This window comes from Salmo salar, chromosome ssa01 (genome assembly GCF_905237065.1).
Source record: "Salmo salar chromosome ssa01, Ssal_v3.1, whole genome shotgun sequence".
In the NCBI taxonomy this organism is placed as follows: Eukaryota; Metazoa; Chordata; class Actinopteri; order Salmoniformes; family Salmonidae; genus Salmo; species Salmo salar.
This window is the reverse complement of record NC_059442.1, coordinates 148,916,580-148,941,868: the sequence shown is the minus strand read 5'-3', so window position 1 is coordinate 148,941,868 and position 25,289 is coordinate 148,916,580. Positions and strand designations below refer to the sequence as shown.

The window sequence follows — 25,289 nt, the reverse complement described above, 5'->3', positions numbered from 1 at the left end:
AGTCTTCCGACTAGCTTGGAAGACAGTACTGTGCAGTATCGAAGAGTCCTCACTGCTGCTCGATCATCCTATTTTTCCAACTTAATTGAGGAAAATAAGAACAATCCAAAATGTATATTTGATACTGTCGCAAAGCTAACTAAAAAGCAGCATCCCCCAAGAGAGGATAGCTTTCACTTCAGCAGTGATAAATTCATGAACTTCTTTGACGAAAAGATCATGATCATTAGAAAGCAAATTACAGACTCCTATTTAAATCTGCGTATTCCTCCAAAGCTCAGTTGTCCTGAGTCTGCACAACTCTGCCAGGACCTAGGATCAAGGGAGACACTGAAGTTTTTTAATACTATATCTCTTGACACATTGATGAAAATAATCATGGCCTCTAAACCTTCAAGCTGCATACTGGACCCTATTCCAACTAATCTACTGAAAGAGCTTCTTCCTGTGCTTGGCCCTCCCATGTTGAACATAATAAACGGCTCTCTATCCACCGGATGTGTACCAAACTCACTAAAAGTGGCAGTAATAAGGCATCTCTTGAAAAAGCCAAACCTTGACCCAAAAATATAAAAAACTAAATCGGCCTATATCAAATCTCCCATTGCTATCAACATTTTTTGAAATAGCTGGTGCGCAGCAACTCACTGCCTTCCTGAAGACAATGTAATCGAAATGCTTCAGTTTGGTTTTAGACCCCATCATAGCACTGATAGCGCTCGTCTCAAATAAAACTGAAGGACCTCGGCGTTACTCTGGACCCTGATCTCTCTTTTGACGAACATATCAAGACTGTTTCAAGGACAGCTTTTTTCCATCTACGTAACATTGCAAAAATTAGAAACTTTCTGTCCAAAAATTATGCAGAAACATTCATCCATGCTTTTGTCACTTCTAGGTTCATCCAATGCTCTACTTTCCGACTACCCAGATAAAGCACTAAATACACTTCAGTTAGTGCGAAACACAGCTGCTAGAATCTTTACTAGAACCCAAAAATTTGATTTTATATTACTCCAGTGCTAGCCTCTTTACACTGGCTTCCTGTTATGGCAAGGGCTGATTTCAAGTTTTACTGCTAACCTACAAAGCATTACATGGGCTTGCTCCTACCTATCTTTCCGATTTGGTCCTGCCGTACATACCTACACGTGGTCACAAGACGCTGGTCACAAGACGCAGGCCTCCTTACTGTCCCTAGAATTTCTAAGCAAACAGATGGAGGCAGGGCATTCTCCTATAAAGCTAAATTTTTATAGAATGGTCTGCCTATCCATGTGAAAGACGCAGACTCGGTCTCGACCTTTAAGTCTTTATTGAAGACTCATGTCTTCAGTAGGTCCTATGATTGAGTGTAGTCTGGCCCAGGAGTGTGAAGGTGAACGGAAAGGCACAACGAACCGCCCTTGCTGTCTCTGCCTGGCCGATTCCCCTCTCTCCACTGGGATTCTCTGCCACAAACCCTATAACAGGGCTGAGTAACTGGCTTACTGGTGAACTTCCATGCCGTCCCTAGGAGGGGTGCGTCACTTGAGTGGGTTGAGTCACTGACGTGATCTTTCTGACCGGGTCTGCGCTCCCCCTTGTGTTTGTGCCATGGGGGAGATCTTTGTGGGCTATACTCGGCCTTGTCTCAGGATGGTAAGTTGGTGGTTGAAGTTATCCCTCTAGTGGTATGGGGGCTATGCTTTGGCAAAGTGGGTGGGGTTATATCCTGCCAGTTTGGCCCTGTCCGGGGGTATCGTTGGACAGGGCCACAGTGTCTCCCGACCCCTCCTGTCTCAGCCTCCAGTATTTATGCTGCAATAGTTTGTGTCGGGGGCTAGGGTCAGTCTGTTATATCTGGAGTATTTCTCCTGTCTTATCTGGTGTCCTGTGTGAATTTAAGTATGCTCTCTCTAATTCTCTCTCTTTCTTTCTCTCTTTTGGAGGACCTGAACCCTAGGACCATGCCTCAGGACTACCTGGCCTGATGACTCCTTGCTGTCCCCAGTCCACCTGGTCGTGCTGCTGCTCCAGTTTCAACTGTTCTGCCTGTGGCTATGGAGCCTTGACCTGTTCACCGGACGTGCTACCTGTCCCAGACCTGCTGTTTTCATCTCTCTAGAGACAGCAGGAGCGGTAGAGGTACTCTGAATGATCGGCTATGAAAATCCAACTAACATTTACTCCTGATGTGCTGACCTGTTGCACCCTCTACAACCACTGTGATTATTATTATTTATCTATGATCATTTGAACATCTTGGCCATGTTCTGTTATAATCTCCACCCGGCACAGCCAGAATAGGACTGGCCACCCCTCAGAGTCTGGTTCCTCTCTATGTTTCTTCATAGGTTCTGGCCTTTCTAGGGGGGTTTTCCTAGCCACCGTGCTTCTACAACTGCATTGCTTGCTGTTTGGGGTTTTAGGCTGGGTTTCTGTACAGCACTTTGTGACATCAGCTGATGTAAGAAGGGCTTTATAAATACATTTGATTGAGGTAACTGCAGCAGCAGAAGACAAGGCCTGGATCTAGTAGTTGTAGTATGGCTAGGCCTCCTTATAGATTTTTCCGGTGGTATCCCTGCCTCAGAGAGATGAGTTCAGACAAGCAGCTGTGTGGGAGTATTTATGATGCCATAGTGAGGTTGATTCAGCCTCCATATAGACCTATAGTCACTTCTCCCACAAGAAGCCAGATGGGGGGCTTGATCATTATAAAGACTTGAGTTACCACTAACAAAGTAGGCCTAAACTAAAGTGCTTTGATCATCTGAGGGGAAAGCCCCATGATAAATCCAACACAGTGGCAGTTGCATTCAGAGTGATTTAGCTACATTACTGCAAAAAAATCCACACTCATTATAATCCAAACCAATTTGTTGGTTCACTGGTTAATGAATGCAAATGTTTTTGATAGGACAGCACGTGATCATCTGTAATCACTTATATTGCCATGGATCTAGATTTTTTTTGGTAAACAGCATTGCCAACAACATTTTACCTAGGCCTGCTAAGCCACAGATAGAACAATGGGTTAGTAAAAATCTTTGACTAGGCTTTGTGTCGCATCTTCGACAGTAATTTATGTTTTGACAGAATGAGTGCGAGGAGGAGAGGCAACAATGCTTGACTGTGACAATCAAGCCCCAACCGTCTATTGCTGCTGACAACACTGGGCAGATTCTCCGCGGCAAAAGACAACATTGGCCCACAACACTCAGCTGGTAACCGTCAATTTCACCGAACAGGCCAGGGACAAGTGCTGTTCACCATTTGAATGAAAATAGCCTTTTAAACGCTTGAAACAGCTAGCTAGTTGCATTCAATTGGACTTGGATGCCACGCTATTCAATTCAAGTTCAAATTAATTTGTGTAGCCCTATTCCCATTGCCTGCCTAGTCTAATTGACAGTAAGTAGCCTAAAGCTCAAGATAATACCTGAGAGCTTACAGTGCCTTGCAAAAGTATTCACCCGCCTTGCCATTTTTCCTATTTTGTTGCATTACAACCTGTAATTTAAATTGATTTTTATTTGGATTTCATGTAATGGACATACACAAAATAGTCCAAATTGGTGAAGTGAAAAACATTTCTGAAAATTCCATAAAATGTATATGGAGAAGTGGTACGTGCATATGTATTCACCCCCTTTGCTAAAAAGCCCCCAAATAAGATCTGGTGCAACCAATTACCTTCAGAAGTCACATAATGAATTAAATAAAGTCCTCCTGTGTGCAATCTAAGTGTCACATGATCTCAGTTCTGAAAGGCCCCAGAGTCTGCAACACCACTAAGCAAGGGGCACCATGAAGACCAAGGAGCTCTCCAAACAGGTCAGGGACAACGTTGTGGTGAAGTACAGATCAGGGTTGGGTTATAAAAAAATATCCGAAACTTTGAACATCCCACAGAGCACCATTAAATGCATTATTAAAAAATAGAAAGAATATGGCACCACAACAAACCTGCTAAGAGAGGGCCGCCCACCAAAACTCACAGACAAGGCAAGGAGGGCATTAATCAGAGAGGCAACAAAGAGACCAAAGATAACCCTGAAGGAGATGCAAAGCTCCACAGCGGAGATTGGAGTATCAGTCCATAGGACCACTTTAAGCCGTACACTCCACAGAGCTGGGCTTTAGGGAAGCATCCAGAAAAAAGCAATTTCTTAAAGAAAAAAATAAGCAAACATGTTTGGTGTTCACCAAAAGGCATGTGGGAGACTCCCCAAACATATGGAAGAAGGTACTCTGGTCAGATGAGACTAAAATTGAGCTTTTTGGCCATCAAGGATAACGCTATGTCTGGCACAAACCAAACACCTCCCATCACCCCAAGAACACCATCCCCACACCATCATGCTGTGGGGATGTTTTCCATCGGCAGGGACTGGGAAACTGGTCAGAATTGAAGGAATGATGGATGGCGCTAATGTAACCGTGTAGGTTCCGTCCCTCTCTTCGCCCCAACCTGGGCTCGAACCAGGGACCCTTGCACACATCAACAACTGACACCCCACGAAGCATCGTTACCCATCGCGCCACAAAAGCCATCCCCTTGCAACGCAAGGGGAAACCCTACTTCAAGTCTCAGAGCGAGTGACGTCACTGATTGAAACGCTATTAGCACGCACCACCGCTAACTAACTAGCCATTTCACATCGGTTACACTAAATACAGGGAAATTCTTGAGGGAAACCTGTTTTAGTCTTCCAGAGATTTGAGACTGGGACGGAGGTATACCTTCCAGCAGGACAATGACCCGAAGCATACTGCTAAAGCAACATTCGAGTGGTTTAAGGGGAAACCTTTAAATGTCTTGGAATGGCCTAGTCAAAGCCCAGACCTCAATCCAATTGAGAATCTGTGGTATGACTTAGATTGCTGTACATCAGCAGGAATCCATCCAACTTGAAGGAGCAGTTTTGCTTGAAGAATTGGCAGAAATCCCAGTGGCTAGATGTGTCAAGCTTATAGAGACATATCCCAAGAGACTTGCAGCTGTAATTGCTGCAAAAGGTGGCTCTACAAAGTATTGACTTTGGGGGGGTGAATAGTTATGCACGCTCAAGTTTTCCGTTTTTTTGTCTTATTTCTTGTTTGTTTCACAATAAAAAAATATTTTGCATCTTCAAAGTGGTAGGCATGTTGTGTAAATCAAATGATACAACCCCCCCCAAAAAAATACATTTTAATTCCAGGTTGTAAGGCAACAAAATAGGAAAAATGCCAAGGGGGTGAATACTTTCGCAAGGCACTGTAAGTATTAGGCCTACTATGGATCAACCGACCCGATTGATCTGAGCAAATGGGTTAAATCAGAGAGGAAGAGATAATCTTTGGTTAAATAGCCTGAAACAGGAAATGGTCCCATAGGACACATAGGCCTACCAACAACCGATGGATCCAACCACACATGAAGCAAAAATACACCTCAAAAGGGAATGCAATTAACATTTGTTTTACGTCAACAAATAGCCTAAAATAGTAATTGGAAATAGTATCATGAGTTTAATTAGCACAAAATGTATGCAAAAGCAACTCATTGGATTGCACAACACTTCCGATAGCTACTCACCCCAACACTTCAGATTTTCATGGAATCCAATGGGCTGCTTTAGCCTAGCTAGCATAGCATGAGGACGAAAAAGGCAGTTTAATTAAAAACTAGCAGTATTTCAATCTTCTCGATTTGTTAGTTCGGATAATGGGATAATTAGGAGTACAGCAACATATTCCATTCCTGGACTTGTCACGTATACTCCCTCTCCGGCCTCTAGGTCATCAGGCTGCTGATTATCCCGCACACCTGTCATCATAGTCTCGCGCACCTGCGCCTCATGACAGTCACCTGGACTCCATCACCTCGATTATCTTCTCTATATCTGTCATTCCCCTTGGTTCTTTCCTCAGGTGTTATTGACTCTGTGTTCATGTCGGTGAGTTGTTTGTGGTTCGTGGTTTATTATTTTTATTAAAAACACTCACTCCCTGAACTTACTTCCCGACTCTCAGCACACTTGTTACAGGATTAGGAATGGTATACAGTAGTTCTTTCCCCAGACCAGGTCACCACAGACAGTTAACCTCTGAGCCTGTCCTGCTCCTATACAGTGTCTGGATTTACTGCCTCATCTAACGGTCTGGTGGGACATCATCAAGCTGTCTTCTCCTGGCTTTTTGGTCGTCAGTCTTGTGTCCTCTGCTAGGTCATTTAATTAAGATTGGGTCAGAAACAGAGGAGCTCAGGCCACACCGCACAACAGACAGTTAAAAAGCACACACAAACCGCTGTGTATCCTCCCTGGCTTGGGGGTCAGCAGCATACAAACGGACAGGCATACACAAGCAGGCACACTCATATGCGCACAGCTGGACTGCAACTGTATCTTTGACATTGCGTAGCGATGCCTGGTGAGTTGGTGGTTGACCCAGAGAGCTATCCAGTTCCACCTCTGAGCTCCTCCTCCCCCACAACAGCCCAAAACCACCTGTCACCATGGAAACACATGTTTATCACTGAAGACAACATGGACCTGATGGAGATCAACATCCTAGACCACTGGAGCCTGAAGATGGGCAGCCAGTAATAGGTGCCAGTCTGGAGGTGATCCACCAATCACAGGCCTTTGTCTGGATGCGATCCACCAATCATTATCTCTAACCTAACACAATGATATTTAACAGAAGACAGCATTTCAACCTCTCCTATAGGCCAATGTATGGTCTGAGCTGAGGAAGTGGAAGGTGGGGGCTGTGGAGCTGCATGGCCTGGAGCTGAGGAGAGAGAGGAACACACACATTACACACACAGCCTCAAACAGCTGAAACACACAGAGGTGTGAGGGCCAGAAGAGGAGCCAGGTACTCTTGCATGCATGCACTCACTCACTCGCTTTACACACACATGTACATGCACATCTAACACATATATACATACACATTAGCAATAGTTTGACAGGCAGTGTGTGTGTTGTCAGGTGATCAAGGAGCTGATGTGTGCGATATAGATACAGTGGGCAGACAAGCAGTTGACCAGACCCTTAACACACTGGAGAACCTGCTTCTTTCAGGCCTGGGAAGAGGTCAGAACACACACACCGCCTCTCTCAGGCCAGAGTCGGCTCAATCCACCTCGCCTCTCTGACAGTCCATCACTACATCCTCAACGTTCTAGTACAGTACACTGTCTCTCTGTCTTAACATTCCTTGGGAAGATCTTAGAGGTTATCATATCATCAGACAGTCTGTCACGTTAAGACACCCCTTCAAATTAGAGGATTCGACTATTTCAGACATACCTGTTGCTGACAGGTGTATAAAATCGAGCACACAGCTATGTAATCTCCATAGACAAACATCGGCAGTAGAATGGCCTTACTGAGCAACAGCAACTTTCAACGCGGCACCGTCATAGGATGCCACCTTTCCAACAAGTCAGCATGACAATGCTTCTGTGCACAAAGCGAGTCCCATACAGAAATAGTTTGTTTCGAGATCGGTGTGGAAGAACTTGACTAGCCTGCAGAGAACCCGGACCTCAATCCTATCAAACACCTTTGGGATGAATTGGAACCCTGACTGCGAGCCAGGCCTAATCGCCCAACATCTGTGTCCGACCTCACTAATGCTCTTGTGGCTGAATGGAAGCAAGTCCCCGCAGCAATCTAGTGGAAAGCCTTCCCAGAAGAGATCAGGCCGATATAGCAGCAAAGGGGGACCCACTTCATATTAATGGCGATGATTTTGGAATGAGATGTTTGACAAGCAGGTGTCCGCATTCTTTTGGTATTGTAGTGTATCTCTTCCCCTGTATGTGTTGCCATATTATATCATCAACCACTGCAGTCTCTCTTACATCTACTCTGTAGTCACATCATACACACAGGTATCGCTTCCCTTACCGCAGGTCACATGTTCCCATCAGTGTTACATCAGACACCACAGTCTCTCCCTTACGTTAACGCAGCACCACCTAAAGCATTACTACAGCAGCTCTCTCTCTGCCTGTCAGCTCCTCCATTAAGCCTAATAGTCATCTACTGGGTTATGGTTTATGCTAGTCATACAACTCTGCAGATAGCTCTGAATATGGATAAGTATAGCTACTAGAGGAGGAATGGCCACGCTTCATGTACAAGCCGTTTTACAGGCTAGAGATGTGATATCTGTGATCAGTTACCCGGCCCAGTATTTGTTGTTTCCATGAATTCATCAGAATAATACCATTTCTTCTTTCCCCCTGTAAAGTCAACTGGCTTTCTTCTTTAAGTAGACAATTAAATATGTTATCTTATAAAATATATATTTTTAAACAATAAGGCCAGATGGGGTGTAGTATATGGCCAATATATCACGGCTAAGGGCTGTTTCTTAGACATGACTCAACGCAGAGAGCCCGAATACAGCCCTTAGACGTGGTATATTGACAATATACAACAAACCCAGAGGTGCCTTATTGCTATTATAAACTGGTTACCAACGTAATTAGAGCAGTAAAAATGAATGTTTAGTCATAACCGTGGCATACGGTCTGATATACCAGGGCTGTCAGCCAATCAGCATTCAGGGCTCAAACTACCCAGTTTATAATGTAGAATAATTGACTATTCAACTTTGACTATACAACTGTTTTGGTCCTGAATCTTGGCTGTGTCTCTGTGTCCTGGTCTGTGTGTGTCCTCCTGCCCCAGGCCCAGGGTGGCAGGCTGGCTGAGCACCACTACAGGCTAGAGAGGAGTGTGTGGGCCGGATGGCAGGGCACGGTGGAGTCAGAGGGTGGAAAGGGAGAACCATAACAAGGCAGAACAGATATGTCTACAGCTGGCTGAGGTTTTTACATCATGTGTGTACAGTAAGTGTTTCTGCCTTGAGGTGTGTGTGTGTGTGTGTGTGTGTGTGTGTGTGTGTGTGTGTGTGTGTGTGTGTGTGTGTGTGTGTGTGTGTGTGTGTGTGTGTGTGTGTGTGTGTGTGTGTGTGTGTGTGTGTGTGTGTGTGTTAGACACGAACGCGTTAACCGTGTGAGTGAATCCCCAGAACATGGCAATCATCTGTGTGAGTCATCTTTGCTGGATAGCTTAAAGGTCCAGAGAAAAGAGACAAATAAGGATGCGTTGTAGACAGGTGCATCAGCAAGCCTCGTAAATATAAAACACATTTTTTTATTTAGTCAATTAGTGGTTCAAAACCAAGAGGGGAACGTACAAGTGCCTGCAGTGCTTTTGCAAAGAGAGAGGGAGAGATAAATAAAGTGAGAAAGTGATTGGGGGGATGGGGCAGAGAGAGGACAGCGCAGCAGTGTAGCCTAGTGGTTGTTCATTAATGTACACCACTACTGTTACTAGGAAAACCTGTCACTCTACAACAGCCTTACTCAATATATGTACCGCGGGCCGGATCCAGAACGGGCTCAATACGGGCCGCGGGTCCCGACTAAATTCGTCCGAGATTTGATTACTGGTATCATATGAACACACATAAGCAGGGACGGACTGGGACAAGAAATCCGACCTGGCATTTCTAACACACTGGCCCATTTCTTCCCTTGAGGACCCTATTATTGGCTAGATCATCATTACACCAAAACCCCAAGCTAGACAGACCCACTAGGCTAAAAATGGACTAACCCATCTAACATTTCCCATAATTCCAGATGACAAGTCCGCCCCTGCAAATAGTGTAGAATTCGAAGAAATTTGCTTTAAAATTTGCTAAAATGTTCCCTTCACACCAGGGCATACTGTGTAGAACTGCAGGAAATTGCACATTTTTCTCTCTGCCAACAAGAGGGGTGTGAACAGTTTGGGGTCGCATGGTGGGGGTTTGTTACTACGCCGATAAATGACAACATCCATCTGGACCTTTGTCACTTAGGAAATGTGTGTGACCGGACCTTCTCAAATAGTGTTTGAGTACCGCTGCTCTATATGATACAAAAGAAGAAACGAGAACAGTCCCTGCAACCACTCTGTCCCTGTTCTCATGGTGTAATATTTTTTCTAGGCTCATATACTGACCTCTGTATTGTGTACATATACTAGTCTTATTGTGATGCTGTCACTAATAGACATATTCAGTGGAAGACTATTGGCTTTAATATCCACCATTCACAATGGACGTATGCTGCATGAGCGTAATATACACACTTCAGTCAGCACAGACATTAGATTATAACTAACACATAACATTTGCACAACAAATTCAAACACATACATTCTGAACAGCAGGTCACAGTACACACAGCCTAGCCCTAGACACTTGCAGTATATATGTACATGTAAGAATACACATGTTATACAAAATATCTATGTACTGACATTTTTTATACAGTATGGTTTCTGCAAATGTAACTGCCACTGAGTTATTTGAATTCTGTGATAACAGCATCCAAATCCAAACGTTTACGAACACAAATGTTTATAGCTCACTCAGAAGTGAGGCTTTAAAAATCAGAGCCTGACAATAGAAAACTTAGAGACTGACAAGCGAGATGATCAGAGGGGCAGAGTTTTTACCATCATTATTTTTGAAAGGGCGGAAGTATGGATAGAGTTTCTCAGTGAAGGTGCAACCAGTGAAAGAGTAGATACGAGACCTGGCCTCTACATCATAAAAGGAGACTTGACTCTCCTCATAATCCACAAATACCCCCACCTTCTGAGGCTTCTCTCTCAGGGAGAGGCAGACAGGAGAAGAGGTATTGGCCTGGTACTGATACCTATTCCTCAGCCACACACGCCAATATCCATTCTGAGGGCTCAGTGTAATGTAACCCTTCCTGTTGCTGGACTCTCTGGTCACTCCTAAATTCCAATCAGTCTTCCCCTTGACCTGCACCTCATAGTAGAATTTCCCTGAGGAGAAGCCCTTCTTTCCAAGGATACCGGTACATAAGGAAAATCTATTTGGGTTGTCAGGGAGATTCTGTCTTCTGTCTACATGTCTCACTTGTTTCCTATCCTCAGACAGGCTGAGACCGGGATGTGCTGTATCAGGGTCCAGAGTCACATCCACTGCATACTGCTGAATTCTCTTCATTGCAGTATCATACATCAACTTCTTCACTTCTGTCGTGTCTTTGGGCACCATTAACTGAAGACATGTTTATCAAAATAACTCCCTGTAATTATTATTACGCGATTAAACTGATTAATCATTTAACTGTAATTAACTAGGAGATCGGGGCACCAAGGAAAATATTCAGATTACAAAGGTATAATTTTCCTAATATAACTTTCCTATATTATAACATTATATATTATATTATAGTATAGGCCGATTATCTTCTGGTTTAAATGGTGTATTTTACCTCGCGTCAGTCTCATTCCAAACGTCGTAAATTGTTGTATCTGCACGAACCCAGTCTTTACTCAAAGTCATCCATACATCAATTGTCTTAAAATAATTGATTTACTAAACTAAGTAATTCACAGAAAGCATACAAACAGTAGTTATCGTTACAAAGAAATGGTAGAGGAATGTTCCCTAGTGGGGCTAAACCGGCATGGCGGCTTGTTAAACAAAGGGTGGTGGGGGTCAGCTGAGAAGACACTACAGAGTTGATAAATATTAACAGTTGATATGCTAATCCTTTGCACATGAACGCTCACTCATTCGGAAACAATTGCAATCAATCAATATATTTATGCTCAGTGTTTCGTAGTGATCTTCGTTGGAAAGGTCGTTCTGTTGGAGAGTTCCCTCTCTCTCTCTCTTGGTTAGAATGGATCTTTCAAAGCGACATTCATTAATGTCGTTATAGAATGGATGTTTCGTCGGTCTTCGCGTTCAATGATAGAATTTCTAGCTGCAGACTATTAACCTGTTATGGCTAGGGGGCAGTATTTTCACGGCCGGATAAAAAACGTACCGGATTTAATTTGATTATTACTCCTGCCCAGAAACTAGAATATGCATATAATTATTAGCTTTGGATAGAAAACACTCCAAAGTTTCTAAAACTGTTTGAATGGTGTCTGTGAGTATAACAGAACTCATTTGGCAGGCCAAAACCTGAGAAGATTCCTTACAGGAAGTGCCCTGTCTGACAATTTCTTGCCCTTCTTGATTATCTCTATCCAATACAGGGGATCTCTGCTGTTACGTGACACTTCCTACGGCTCCCATGGGCTCTCAGAAGGCGGCAAAAAGCTGAATCGTGGCTTTGCAGGCTCTGGCTGAAAAACATTAGCGCGTTTGGATAGTGGCTGGTCACAGTACTGTGAGACTCAGGCTCGTGCACGAGGGGATCCCATGCTTTTATTTTCTCTCTCTTTGTACGTATACACGCTTTCCCGGTCGGAATATTATCGCTTTTTTACGAGAAAAATGGCATAAAAATTGATTTTAAACAGCGGTTGACATGCTTCGAAGTACGGTAATGGAATATTTAGAATTTTTTTGTCACGAAATGCGTCGTGCTCGTGACCCTTATTTACACTTCGGATAGTGTCTTGAACGCACGAACAAAATGCCGCTATTTGGATATAACAATGGATTATTTTGAACCAAACCAACATTTGTTATTGAAGTAGCAGTCCTGGGAGTGCATTCTGACGATGAACACCAAAGGTAATCAAACTTTTCTAATAGTAAATCGGAGTTTGGTCAGGGCTAAACTTGGTGTGTGTCTAAATAGCTAGCCGTGATGGCTGGGCTATCTACTCAGAATATTGCAAAATGTGCTTTCACCGAAAAGCTATTTTAAAATCGGACACCTCGATTGCACAAAGGAGTTCTGTATCTATAATTCTTAAAATAATTGTTATGTTTTTTGTGAACGTTTATCGTGAGTAATTTAGTAAATTCCCCGGAAGTTTGCGGGGGGTATGCTAGTTCTGAACGTCACATGCTAATGTAAAAAGCTGGTTTTTGATATGAATATGAACTTGATTGAACAAAACATGCATGTATCGTATAACATAATGTCCTAGGTGTGTCATCTGATGAAGATCATCAAAGGTTAGTGCTGCATTTAGCTGTGGTTTTGTTTTTTGTGACATTATATGCTAGCTTGAAAAATGGGTGTCTGATTATTTCTGGCTGGGTAATGTCGTGGACGAATCAGAATTAGTTGGGTAACATAGATAATTAAGATGTTTTATTAGTATAATATGCTTATTTGAGGTACTTGTCATTAGAAAGTGTCCTTTGGACTCTGGTGTCTTTTCAGTTGCACGTCTACCTTAGCTGGGGCTCAGACACTTGGGGCCCAGAGAGGGGAGAGGTCAGACTTGTCGTCATGAGAATGTATCTTTACCTATTTCTTAAACCATGTGAAGGGATGGCGTGATTAACCTCTATGGGCTAGGTGGGACGCAGGCGTCCCCCCCGTGGTGCACTCCATCAACAGCAGGTGCATTTCAAGAGCGGCAAATTTGAATCCAAATAAATGTCAAAATTCAAATTTTTCAAACATACAACTATTTTACACCCTTTCAAAGATAAACATCTCCTTAATCTAACCACGTTTTACGATTTCAAAAAGGTTTTACGGCGAAAGCATAAATTTAGAGTATGTTAGGACAGTACATTTACAAGAGTTGTGTGTAATGTTTTGTCAATTCAAAGACAGGGTCACCAAAACCATAAAACCAGCTAAAATGATGCACTAACCTTTTACAATCTCCATCAGATGACACTCCTAGGACATTATGTTAGACAATGCATGCATTTTTAGTTCTATCAAGTTCATATTTATATCCAAAAACAGCGTTTTACTATGGCATTGATGTTGAGGAAATCGTTTCCCTCCAATAACCGGCAGTCAAGTCAGCATCACAAATTAAATAATTAAAATTAGAAAACATTGGTAAAATATTATATTGTCATTTAAAGAATTATAGATTTACATCTCTTGAACGCAATCAACTTGCCAGATTTAAAAATAACCTTACTGGGAAATCACACTTTGCAATAATCTGAGCACTGCGCCCAGAAAAATACGCGTTGCGATACAGACTAGTCGTCATGTTGGGGAGATCTAAAATCGAAAATACTATGTAAATAATCCATTACCTTTGATTCTCTTCATCAGATGTCACTTCCAGGTATCACAGGTCCATAACGAATGTAGTTTTGTTCAAAAAAGCTCATCATTTATGTCCAAAAATCTCCGTCTTGTTAGCACATGATCTAAGCCCGCCGGACTTCACTTCATGAACGAGGGGAAAAAATATATTTACGTTCGTTCAAACATGTCAAACGTTGTATAGCATAAATCATTAGGGCCTTTTTAACCAGAACATGAATAATATTCAAGGTGGACGAATGCATACTCTTTTATAACGTATTGGAACGAGGGTACCCAACATGAACTCGCGCGCCAGGTGTCTAATGGGCCATCATCGTTCCATGGCTCTTGTTCGGTCAGATCTCCCTCCAGAAGACTCAAAACACTTTGTAAAGGCTGGTGACATCTAGTGGAAGCAATAGGAAGTGCCAAAATATTCCTCAGCCCCTGTGTTTTTCAATGGCATAGGTTTAAAGGTAATACAACACATCAGGTATCCACTTCCTGTCAGAAAATGTCTCAGGGTTTTGCCTGCCAAATGAGTTCTGTTATACTCACAGACACCATTCAAACAGTTTTAGAAACTTTAGAGTGTTTTCTCTCCATATATAATAAGTATATGCATATTCTAGTTACTGGGTAGGATTAGTAACCAGAATAAATCGGGTACATTTTTTTTATCCAGCCGTGCAAATACTGCCCCCTAGCCCTAACAGGTTAATGGGGAACCAATGACTTGTCTCCACAATGTCTGTGAGCAAGTCACTCCCTCCTTTTCTTTATTGTGGGGAGGATTATGGCAGTAAATGGACCCTTGTATGTCCTCTCTTAGATCTCACACTTATCCTGTGATAATATATGGCCTAGAGGCTCACTCCCCCCAGTGAGCCTGTCCAGGAGTGGGGTCAAGAGGGGGTTTGCTTGAGATGGGAGTATCTAGAGTTGACAATTGATATATGCCATTGGATGAAATAGTTCTGTTCAATACCGTACCAGGGAGGGACGGTTCTAAGGAGACCAGATACTGGGCTATACCATTAATCCTGTTGACATAGCAGTTACTGTCTGATGTGTTTTATGGATATCTTGTCATACAAAACGTAACCTTTGTGAACTGTTACTAAGTATCTGTGGTTTGTCAATGTACGTTGAAGGGGCTGTATCGTTGCTATAAAAGATCCCTGTAGCCATTCTGTAATCACCTCATTAAATGATTCATTCGAGAGAGTGCATTATTGGGGGTCAAGAACTTTTGCAAAAGTATCTTAAGTATTAAAGATGTAGTTTAACTCGGACTGGTGTGTTTGTAACTCCTCATTTGGTAATGCGGAAATTAGCCACCACATTTGGCGACGAGGATGGGATGTGAATCTTCACTTGGTGATCGCTCCTGACGACCTAGGTAAATCGTGCACGAGGGATCCCTCAAACTTGGGATCTCAGGGAAACCACACTTCGGGAACGAAGCAGATGGACCCACCTTTGATCTGAGAGGCAGCGAGCCGAGTGGATACCACATTTCAAACATCGTTTTTTTTAAAGAAAGAGGTGAGCAAAACACACTTGAAGTCAAGTTTTTAGAAATTAGCCTCTGTTACGTAAGCTCTGAGTGTGTATTCCTTTGTGAGGGGGGCACCTTGGAGGCGTAAACAGGGCCGAGTCAGAGGAGAGCAATCTGAGAGTTTGCGGACTCAATGATACTCTGCCACTGGTCGGTTGCGGGCGACCTAGAGCCGTCCTGACACTGAATTGATCACAGTGGGGATTGGTGCGGTTTGTGGGGGTGAGGGGCCAGGGTGACTGTGTGTGTTCTGTGTGAAACATGGTACTTGGTGAAGCCCTATTGGAATAAGGACCTAGTTCTGAGAATGTCTGTGTGACTGTCTAAGTGACCCTCAGAGGTGGTGAATTCTAATTATTTAAAATGTGCTAGCCAGGTATGCCCTGGGTTACTCTGTGTGAGTATTTTGTTAAAGTTACCACTAGGTAATCTTTGTAGGAGCGTTCTGTGTGAGCGTGAGTAGGTTTACTCTGTGTGAGTAACCTTTCAATTATGTTTTGCTGTTCTGTGTGAACATCGGACCAGTTCTGTGTGAGTATCGGGCCAATCCTGTGTGGGTGATCCTTAAAGTTCTGTGTGAGTACCTAAAAGTTTCTAACGTTTTATATGGATTTTGTGAAAATATGATAAATTGTATGTGTGTGTATAATCGATTACTAGAGATTTGATAAAGTAATGCTGAGAATATAATTAGATACAATTTAAACCATCCATTCGTAGACGTACGTAGGTTGGAGTTGGTATCTTTAATGGATAATTTAATAAAGATGAGGTTTTAAGCGTTATTAAACTGTCTACAATGTTTGGGAAATTGTGCTCTAGAAACTGATTGGAGTGTGTCCACTTTTGGTTATCTTACCCTAACGATGTAACTATAAATGCTTATTGTATTATCCCCGTCTGGGTACAACAGTTGAAACTGTTTTAAGGTCTGAAACTGTTTTATTTTTCCTCCCAGTATGAGAGGAGTTGTTGGATTTATTGAATAAACCGTTTTCCATAAAGTTAGAGCGAACTAAGATGGAATCTCGACGTAGTTTATAAAGTCGGACAAAGCCTAGGGTTACCATCAAACTAATTATCATTGGCTGATTTTAATATGATGAAGTAAAGTAATTGAAATACGTTGAGAAAACATAATCTACTTTTATTAAAAGGCGCAAGATCTGTTTCCTAGTCTATGAATGTTGATTTTACTCTTTGACTGCTAATCTATTCATTTGGCATGTGAGAATCATGGCCGGAGTAACGCTTGGACTTTGAAATTAGGGCTATTTTCTGGGAATTGTCTCGGTAATATGTGCCTAATTTTACGACGACAGACAATTGTGAATGGGTTTATTTGCTGGAAGTCTTGTTTAATTAAATAGCATTGGTGGTACAGAGGTAGAATTCTCGCCTGCCACGTAGGAGGCCAGGGTTGGTATCCTAGCCCATGCACCAGGGGACTAAATGTTAATTTAACTATTGAAATGTTTTGCCTGGAGAGATACGGTTGCTAGCGTTTGTTTAAGATATAAATGTAACGTTTTGATAGCTTGATTAGTTTAAATTGAAAGGCTATTTCATTAGAAAATAATAGCGAGGGAATTTTGATATAATACGTTGTCTGTTGCTGGAACTGACGTACAGAGAAAGAGTGGAATGAAGTATGTTATAAGTATGGCGATTTACATGTTACTTTTAAAGTCTTGGATATTTCATAAGTGTGAAGCTGAAAGAGAAGAGGAAGTTGTAAAGTTTGGTTTTAATCTTACTATAGAGGTAAGGCAGAACGTTAGTTGAGTAGTGGGTTATATTTTTGCTTACGGGTAAAACAAAAGATGAGAAGAGAATTGGTTATGTGCGCTGGGCTATGCTTGGGCTATGTTTGGCTGGAAGGAAGGATTTTGTGATGTGAAACCTGCTTATTGATTCTTGGTTTGAATGTTTGGGTAACACCAGTGAATTAGAGAAGGAAGTTTATGTATTTAAACATTATACTCTGTTTCCATTACGTGGAACAATGTCAGGACAGTACAGTGAATTGCAGGTTGAGTTAATTTTATTTTACAGGGACAGTGCAAATTCATCACAGTTGTGCGTGTGCTTGGCCGGCGTGCGGGTTCCTGTAAGACGTAGAGTCGCAAGATAGCGCGAGGACGCGCTCTTTGTGAGGGGGGTGAGTGTAAAGGAGGTGGTGCGCGCTAAAAGCGTTTCAATCGGTGACGTCACTCGCTCTGAGACCTTGAAGCATAGTTTTGTTACTTCTGTAGTAAAACAATTTCATATGTTTTGGAAATTAGCTAGGTTGCATTTGGTTATTTGAATTACCTTTTTCATTTGCTTTTAAAAGAGAGGTTGGAATCAAGTATGATGCAGTGGAACTTTTTCCCTGATACATAGACATCTGTCTCAAGGGCATCAGTTGTTTTCTTTGTGAGGAACATGCAGACTGTGTTTTGTGTTTTATTTTTTATTTTATTGAGATGCAAACATGAGTCTCTTAGCAACTTTGTCATCTCAACCATTACAGAAGTGAGTTCTTGTGTAGGTTGTTTGTTAATTGCATGCATTTATCACTGTATCATCTGCATACATTGGAACTTCAGACTCTGTACAGACAGAAGGAAGATCATTCATGTATGAGCTGAACATTATTGACCTTTGGGGAATGAAAACATTGTGTATTATGAGTGGAAAAAAGTTAGTTTTGATTCTTATGCTGATAAGACGGCACACTTTTTTAAGGTTTTAGATTTGTTAAACAACAAGGTTTGTTTTTACTAAATTTATGCAACAGGTTGAAATGATTTGATTGCTGGAAAGAGGTTATGGGTTTGTTTATTGTTTACTGTTTATTTTTGGTGTTGTTTTCACTTAATTAAACATTGTATTATCTGATGTGTTTGAGTAGGATTCTTTCCTCCAGGACGGATGAAAGTCAACTGAAGTATGTATGTTAAAGGCGACATGAGAGAACACGTCTCAAACTACATTTTATTAAATGCCTGGGATTAAATATTGCAGGAACAATCCAAAGGTGAAAAAAGCTATCACATATTTGTTGGACATTGGTCTAGTAATGATACCAGGATAATTGTATCTAAGGGTCAATTAAGCATGCATATACATTGATGCAGATTAAAACTAATGATTAATGATTTGAGGGAGCACAGTGGAATTATCATTAGGTTTTGTTTGTAGTTAACTTTTGGGTTTCTGAATCAGTTGTATAATGAATGCTAACGAAGTGTTTTGTGTTTGTCTTTGGGAAAATGGGGATTTCATTGTCTCTCTTTGGAATGTTTCCTGGGGCTATAATCTTGGGTGTGTGAGATTGAGGCTGTAAACTACCTAAATGGAAAAGGCCTGGACATGTTTTGTTTGTTTTTACTTTAGGGTTTGATAATACCCACACACAACACATTTGTTATTACTATTTGTTGGTGTTCTTAAAATAGTATGTTTGATTTGTTTTTCTCTTTCCTGTGGGATTGGTGAGTTTTCCATATGACTTAGTGCTAAAATATCTTAAAGGGGTATACACATGGAATTTTTTGATTTTTTTTTTCTCCCTGACTTTTAATTAAAGATGTGGATTCTTTTGATGATGAAATGTTCTGGATACCAGTTATACAAGAGGCTGAAAATGTTTGAGTTTTTACATTTAATTTGCCTAAAATAGTAATGAAACATTTCTGTGAAGGGGTGGTTTGTCTTATGACCTTTGTCTGGGCTTTCCTGTGTGGTCTGATCAGCCTCATGGGAAAGCCATTTGGATAATACATTTTAGGTCATTTGTTATACTGATTTCAAGGTAATTCGTGGAATGTGCAATTATGATGGAATTTAAAGTTCTTAGACTTTGGACCTATGTGATATAGGGCATTGCCTTTCACTAAGGGTAGGCTGCTTGAAGTCTGTTTTCCTATGACCATATAGGTAAATTATTTTTTCTTTGTGGAGGTTTTCAGAGTTGTGATTTTCATTTGATTATGTTATTTGACATTTTGTTTTATCTTTTGATTTGTAGTAGTGTTTTTTTAATACATTACTCTCATGGAGAGTCATGTGTTAAAAAAATGAGGGAGGATACAGTCCTTTGAGGTTTTGGATTCAGTTCTTTGAAATTTGGATTAAAGTTTACACACCTTGAGTGATATGTGAAGGAGTGTATTGTTGTGTTGTTTGTTCTGTTCTATTCCTGATGGGTTATAGGTCTAACTTCCTGATTCTGTGACTCTGCGATGTAGTTGAAATTGTGATGGGAAGTATTAACCAATGTGAAAGAATAATTTCAATAGAATGTGTTGTTATTCTCTTTGAATAATGTTTAGACATTTGTATTAAGAATAATTGGTAAAAGTAATCATTTATCATGTAGTTAATGAACTGAACTAAACTGTTGTTCTGATCTGTTCTTTCGAGGTTATCATGAAAAGTGACATCAGACGGTATCTTAATGCATGGAAGAGATAATTGGACCGAAAAGTGTGTGTACCTCAAACCCCCTCTAATTGGCTGAAGAAGGAGTGACGAAGGCGTTAAATATGGCCCTGTCCGAACCATTTCTACTGAGAGGAATGGCCGAGCCAGCAACCGGTGTACAGTATCCGATCTAAGCTATCAACTGCTTTTCTCTCATGTTTCTCTCAGGAGTGTGAGAGGAGTCCACGTGGAGTGAGCATGGGGAAAGGTGCTGTTCTAAACTTTTCTTATGTTGCTGGTATATCGGTTGACGAATGGACAAGACATAATGGGCATCTAAGGTGAAACATTGACATTGGGACATTATAATGGGTCATTCACTTTGAACTTTAAAGCTATCTGAAGAAGAACGAAGAGGACGCCAGAAGAATCAGTGCCTGGAGAGAGGGGTTTGGTCAACTGTGCCCAAAACTGTTTAGACTTTTGGGGTATCAGGTTGATTGTAGAGGTCTACACCACGTATAATTATAGTAATTTAGATTAAGAATGCATTGAGATAGTGATCTGTAGAATAATCGTGATAAAATTGTTAATAGTAGAAATTATGGGATAATTATACTGGATGTTAAAATGAATGTACATTCTGCTAATATTGATGTTTGTTTAAATTGAGTTGTTACTTTGAGTGATAAGACCAATTTGAATCACTGAGCAATGTCATTTTGAAATTTTGGTTGGATAATTAACTGAGTTCTAATTATGATTTTAGTTGGAAATTGAATGATTCTTAAAACTGAAGGATTGATTTGAGTTGAGTATGTTAAAATCTATATGAGTGAAGCAATTAATGTGATAGGGATGATTGTTTTGATTGTTGTTAAGAACTAAAGATGTTGAGGTTATTATAAGCATGCCATGGTGAATGCCATGGGTGAACTCTGATCTGGAGAGTGAAAATGATCCTAATCTATTGGATCTATAGGCATTGCCTTATGAATAGTGGAATCATGATGCTTATCTTGGGTGATGTTCATTAGGCACCAAGGGAATACATTTTATTTTAACTAGGAGTCACTACCTGGATTTGTACAACAAGATATGCTAATTTTAGTTTTTGGGATGGAAATAGTCATTTCCAACACACTATGCTGATCCATTGGAGTGTGATAGATAACTAAAGATGATTTTATTAAACTTCATTGGTGCATGCACTGCATTATGCATTAATTATGTGATTTTTACTGTCTATGGAAAATATAGCTTTGAATCTCATAAACTGTATGCATTTTTTGTTTTTCTTCATGGGTTCGTGCAGGTGACTGTGTATCATAGCATTCCCAGACAAATTGCTAGAGTGTTTAGTAAATGTTGGGGGATGGTAATAAGAGACAGTGCTGAGTTTCTTGGGATGTTATGTGCAGGAACCCCATGCAATGAGTTATTGTTTTGTGATTTTTGGTATATGTCGAATATATGTATGTTCTATGTGAATGAACGTTCTTAAATCTGGTGATTTTCTTTTAAGTTGAGAGGGGACACAGAGGGATGACTGTCTTTTCTGTTGTGATGAAGCCTGTGTTTAGACACTGGTTCCGCTGTAACGTTACTGTTCTGATTCTCTAGAAGGGACGGAGTCCCTTGAGAGGGGAATGTCGTGGACGAATCAGAATTAGTTGGGTAACATAGATAATTAAGATGTTTTATTAGTATAATATGCTTATTTGAGGTACTTGTCATTAGAAAGTGTCCATTGGACTCTGGTGTCTTTTCAGTTGCACGTCTACCTTAGCTGGGGCTCAGACACTTGGGGCCCAGAGAGAGGAGAGGTCAGACTTGTCGTCATGAGAATGTATCTTTACCTATTTCTTAAACCATGTGAAGGGATGGCGTGATTAATGGGGAACCAATGACTTGTCTCCACAATGTCTGTGAGCAAGTCACTCCCTCCTTTTCTTTATTGTGGGGAGGATTATGGCAGTAAATGGACCCTTGTATGTCCTCTCTTAGATCTCACACTTATCCTGTGATAATATATGGCCTAGAGGCTCACTCCCCCCAGTGAGCCTGTCCAGGAGTGGGGTCAAGAGGGGGTTTGCTTGAGATGGGAGTATCTAGAGTTGACAATTGATATATGCCATTGGATGAAATAGTTCTGTTCAATACCGTACCAGGGAGGGACGGTTCTAAGGAGACCAGATACTGGGCTATACCATTAATCCTGTTGACATAGCAGTTACTGTCTGATGTGTTTTATGGATATCTGTCATACAAAACGTAACCTTTGTGAACTGTTACTAAGTATCTGTGGTTTGTCAATGTACGTTGAAGGGGCTGTATCGTTGCTATAAAAGATCCCTGTAGCCATTCTGTAATCACCTCATTAAATGATTCATTCGAGAGAGTGCATTATTGGGGGTCAAGAACTTTTGAAAAAGTATCTTAAGTATTAAAGATGTAGTTTAACTCGGACTGGTGTGTTTGTAACTCCTCATTTGGTAATGCGGAAATTAGCCACAACAGTACTCTGCTGACATAATCTAATGTTTTGCTTTCGCTGTAAAGCCTTTTGAAATCGGACAGTGTGGTTAGATAAAGGAGAGTCTTGTCTTTAAAATGCTGTAAAATAGTCATATGTTTGAAAAATTGACGTTTTTGTATTTTTGAGGAATTTGTAATTCGCGCCACGCCTATCATTGGATATTGGAGCAGGTGTTCCGCTAGCGGAACGTCTAGATGTAAGAGGTTAATTAATATCAAAGACTTGTTATTATTCTGTCGGTATCGATAGTTTAACCACGTGGTATGGTTACTTCAGTAGAGGGATGCATGGTCAAACCTATTGGCCAACTCGTAATGGAGTGGAGGCCTGGTCTGAAGAAAGTAACCCTGGGTGGGGGTTTTATTCGGAATGACAGAAAAAGGCTGTCTCATGACACCAGGTCTTGTCTGTGTCCCTGGGGGCGTGCCGATGACTGAGTTAAGCTTTGAACAGAAATACAATTCTATCATATTAACATCAGTACATAGCCTCTCAACATATTCCAAATAGCTTTAATCTTATTAAATCATTGTATACAACCATTTAGATGTAAGTCCCATAGCTGAAGCTATTATATAAACCTTAGTATGGTAATATGGTACTATTGTCTCCAATGAGTATCACAAAATTGTACCAAGCGGACCAGTTCGTAGCTGGATTCTTCACTGATCTTTAATACCTTCTCCAGAACATAAATGTCGTTCGGTTCCCCAATTCTGTGAGTTGGAAGAATTTCCTTTGTCTCTCTATCAAACCCCTCTCTGTCTCAACTGGGCCATGCGGCAGGACATTCTCCTTTAGAATTTTATGACCACCTTCACAGGGCCTGGGTAGGGAGAGGTAGGTAGGGGGATGGTGCAAGGGGGAGGGGGTCAACTGTGCTCCCTGTTTCCAGAGAGAGGGCAACGTCATGACACTTCACTCCAGAGTGTCTCCTCCAGCTTAGACACAGCTCGCCTCAGGTTCCCCACACCCAGACTGGTGTGAATACTGATCTCAGACCAGTCCTTGGTGGGAGGTAGGGTGCTGAGGGATGGGGAGCTCTGGAGGAGGTGGAGCTGCTCCAGCTCAGTGCTTGTCCTCTGTAGCTCAGCGATTTCCTGCTGCAGCTCTTTAATGAGCCCTTCAGCCTTCCTCTCTGCTGCTTTCTACTTCTCCTCAATGAACTCAGCCTGGCTTTTCTCAATGGAGTGCACCAGAGCAATGAAGACCTGTACGCTGTCTTCTATCTCTCCCTCTGCGTCTCTCTTGCTGATCTCTACTAAGTGTTTTATATCCTGAACCTTCTGAAGTCGTTCCTGAATCATCTGCTGCACTTCTGCCTTCATCTTCCCCAGCTGAACTTTTCGCTGTCTATACTCTTTAACTAGAGGGACATTGTAGTGAGTCTTGTGTTCTGTTTTCATGCACAAGAGACAAACACACGTCTGGTCAGTCCTACAGAACAGCTCCAGGAGTTTGTTGTGCTCCTTACACATCCTGTCTTCTAGGTTCTCCACAGGGGCAATCAGCTTGTGTCTCTTCAGGGCTGGGGCTATCTGATGCGGCTGCAGATGAGTTTCACAATAAGAGGTCATACACTCCAGGCAGGACTTCAGAGCCTTGAACTTCGTGCCAGTGCAGGAGTCACAGGCCACTTCTCCAGGCTCGGGAGGGCGTTGGTCTGGGCTGCTGGTAGTGTTCACTTGAACTGACTTCCTGAACTGAGCAGCCATCTCATAATTGAATATTGCGGTATGGTTCTTGAAACATAAACCCTCTACTTTCATATCACATCAAAATAATTTCATATTACATTAAAATAGTTACTGTACACTGTTTTAGCACAGTTGTAGCCAACAGTATTATTTTGTGACAAGTTTGTGGTGTCTGTCCGTTTACACACAGGTGTTCAGAGACGCAGATAACTAATTAGCACAGGTAGTCCACTCTGTTTTCCGTTAACAAGCACAGTAAAGTGGAAATATGCCCGTGTGAGAATCCTAACCCTATCAAGGTGTGTATCAATTTAACGTTTTGTTTTCTGAAAATTGTTTCTCGCCAAGATTAAAGTAAAGGTCCTTAAAAAGCGATGCGCGTTAATGTTCAGAACGAACGTTGCGGCTCTTATCAAAACGCTACCCCCTTACAGAAAATTCCTTCGTCCAATGACTCTTATGTGTCATTTAATGGAACTGAGAGTCATGATCAAGGGCTAGGTCAATACATCGACCTACTCACCTGTGTATAACTGTGGTTGCTTTCTCTACTGTTTCTGTTTGTAGTACTGTATCAAACAAGGCTTAGAGATTGCATGTAGTTGTTTCTTAAGTGTATGCGAGACTGTCATAACATGTACAATACACACTCCGTGTTTCCAGCAAAATTTTACTTCAGCATGACTTGAACATGCTCCTCCCCAATTTTTACTGTTATGCGTTTTTTCTGCACTTCCTGGTAGACTTAACCCTTTACATGGCCTAACTCTTTCTGACAAACTGATATAACTGATGTTTTTCCCAAAAAATTTTTTACAATTTTATTACCCCCCCCACACACACACACACACACACACACAGAATGACAAAGATTCAAATACATGTTCGTGCTAATTGCTTACACTCAGACATGCATTTTCTACGCATATTTCCTATTATAACTGAGTTGTCCCTCCTGTTCCTCCTCTCCTCTGTCTCTCCGGTATTGCAGCAGGTCCAGGCTGAGGCCCAGGGGTTGCAGAGGGAGATACAGTGCTATCAGGAGGCTGTGAAGAAGGCCTTTATGAGAGGAGTGTGTAGCCTGAA

The 25,289-nt window shown here is 41.6% G+C and overlaps 1 pseudogene; it reads right to left on the bottom strand.

Annotated features, from left to right (window-relative positions):
• Positions 1-10,455: 10,455 nt before the first annotated feature.
• Positions 10,456-24,221, bottom strand: LOC123728974 (zinc-binding protein A33-like; annotated as a pseudogene).
• Positions 24,222-25,289: the final 1,068 nt, after the last annotated feature.